The sequence below is a fragment of the Triticum dicoccoides genome, chromosome 1B, assembly GCF_002162155.2.
Source record: "Triticum dicoccoides isolate Atlit2015 ecotype Zavitan chromosome 1B, WEW_v2.0, whole genome shotgun sequence".
NCBI lineage: Eukaryota > Viridiplantae > Streptophyta > Magnoliopsida > Poales > Poaceae > Triticum > Triticum dicoccoides.
In genome coordinates, this window is record NC_041381.1 from 96,156,402 (window position 1) to 96,159,377 (window position 2,976).

The window sequence follows — 2,976 nt, forward strand, 5'->3', positions numbered from 1 at the left end:
CACGCAGCGCCCTGCCGGTCGCCTTCCGGCCCGCCGCGCCCTGCACCGCGCCGGTGCGCGCCTCCTCCGGCGACCGCGCCTCCCTCCGGCCTTCTCCGCGCCCCGTGCCGCTCGCCGGAGTTCACCTCGCCGGAGCTCCGGCCGGATCCGAGGGAGTGGACGAGATCCACCACTCCCTCGAACCAAACGCGCCGTCCCGGAACGCCTCCGTCCCGGGTTGACTTTTCCCGGAGGTAAAAATGCTAGTCCCCGAATCTGCTAATATTTTCATGACATGTTCGTCATGCCGTATCTCTGCATCCGTAGCTCCGTTTCGTGCGTGTAATATGTCAAATTGTTCGCCTCGACGAGTACATCATTCCATTCAATTGCGTCATATTCATTTGAGGTTATCTAGATGCCTGAATCAGTATTGTAAGAGTGCTTCATAATATTTTCTGCTGTCTGTTATCAGAACGAGCTCTTTTGTCATTTTTGCCATGATTGATGTGTGCATCCTATGAGGTTGATGTCTTCATGTGTTTTGAACTATACTATGTCTTCTTTACAGAGGTGCTTACCATGTATTTTTGTGATCAATGTGGTGACTATCACAAGCATGCAAACTAGGTATCATGATGTTACTGATTTTAGTCCATGTTCTGCTGTTATTTTGATGCCATGTAAACTTGATGCTACAGAGAGATTCATGCATATTTTGAGATACTTCAGTAAGGGTGTTTTGAACATGTGGTTATTGTCTATCCATCCCTGCCCTTTGTTGCAATTATGGAGTAGTCTAGCATGTCATTTTCGTGCTCTACTTTTACTTCAAAATGTTTCCTGGCAGATTGTTTACATGTTATTCAATTTGGCCAAGCTTGCTATAGTTGATCTTGCATGCTATGGACTTGTTCTTGACTTGGTTTGTTACACAAACATGTCCTCTTGATGATGATATGCTTATCTTGTCATGCAATGACTTGTGGTGAGTGAATCGAGCTTGTTAAATAGTGTACATGATGTTGCTGTTTTGCTAGGCTGAATCTGTTATTTCGCGATGCTATATAAACATGTTGCTACTAGTCATTCTATGCATAATCTGGAGATGTTCTATAAACATGTTTTGATCTACAAGTCATGCTATATCCATCCATGCCCCTGGTAGCATTTATAGCTTGCTGTAGCTTGTTCATATCTTGCTCCAAAGTTGCTTCATAATGTTGCTGTCAGCCTGTTAACATTAAGTTCAGTTGTTTCCATGTGTTTTCCTAGTGATCCATGCACCCTATGAACTTGCTCTTGCCATGCCTAGCTTCTTAAACATGTCTTCTTACTGTTGGATGCCTTGTCAGACCATGTTTTGCTCTGTAGTGAGTGGTACAAGCTCATCTACATGCCTTCATAATTATGTTCCTGCCATGTTTGAATCTGTATTATAACTTGCTATGTTTACGTGGGTGCCATCATATTTTCTGTTCCTTTTTGGCTTATGGTCAGTAAGGGTCTTTTGATCTATGCATTTAGTAGATTCATGCCATGCCTTTGTTTGCCATGATAAGTTCATGTAACATGTTGTTTGATAGCTCTGAACATTGCATCGTGATGTTATTTTCTGCAAAGTCTGAAATTGTTATAACTTGCAATCTTACCATGTGTGTTTGAGCATGTTTTAGTGATTTCTGGAGATGGCTCAGTGTTCATGTTTTGTAATGCTTTACCTGTACATCATGCACATGCCTTTTGTTTTCTTGTTGAGGTCCTGTAGCATGTTGTTTTGATGCTTGCAATATGCCTAGTTGCTGTTTTGGACAGATTGTAGCTATAACTTGTTTCATGTGTGGGTGTTGAACCGTTGCTCCGTTTTGAGTGTGCTCTATATGAAACTTGCTTAGAATTGCATGTAGCTTCATATTATCATGTTGCTTCCTTGTTTTGAGGTGTTTGCTTGATGTTGGAATGCATTTTGCATTAATGCCATGTTTAACTTATTTTGCTCATATCTCATAGGCCGTAGCTCCGAACTAAATGAACTTTATATGTAACTTGACTAGAATCTCGTGTAGATCATCTTGGTGCATCTTAAATTGCTGTTTAACAATTTGAACATAAGGTTTATTCAGATCTGGACCAATTTCTAAATATGCATATGAGGACTTACCGGAATTGTTATATGTTGTTCCCGGCATCATTTAAACTTGCCTTGATGTGTTGCTCTTGTTTGCATCATCTCTTGCCATGAGTAGCTTCATGTAGCTTTGTCATGCATCATGCTTGGTTGAGAATCATGTCATGTTCATGTGTGGTGTGTTTACTATGTTGTGTGCTTCTTTTCGATAGTTCCTGTTTCGTTGCGATCGTGAGGATTCGTTCGTCTACGCTTGGTTCGGCTTCATCCGTTCGTCTTCTTCATGGACTCGTTCTTCTTCCTTGCGGGATTTCAGGCAAGATGACCGCTACCCTGGATCTCACTACTATCATTGATATGCTAGATGCTTCGTTCTATTGCTATGTTGCGCTACCTATCACCTGTTTATCAAGCCATCCCATATTGCCATGAACCTCTAACGTTTGACACCTTAATTATGCAAACCGTTGTTTGGCTATGTTACCGCTTTTGCTCAGCCCCTCTTATAGCGTTGCTAGTTGCAGATGAAGTTGAAGATTTCTCCATGGTGGACAGGATTTTGGTTGGGATATCACAATATCTCTTATATTATTAATGCATCTATATACTTGGTAAAGGGTGGAAAACTCGGTCTTATGCCTGGTGTTTTGTTCCACTCTTGCCGCCCTAGTTTCCGTCATACCGGTGTTATGTTCCCGGATTTTGCGTTCCTTACGTGGTCGGGTGATTTATGGGACCCCCTTGACAGTTCGCTTTGAATAAAACTCCTCCAGCAAGGCCCAACCTTGGTTTTACCATTTGCCTCACCACCACCTATCCCTTTCCCTTGGGTCGGCCAACCCGAGGGTCATCTTTATTTTAGCCCCCCC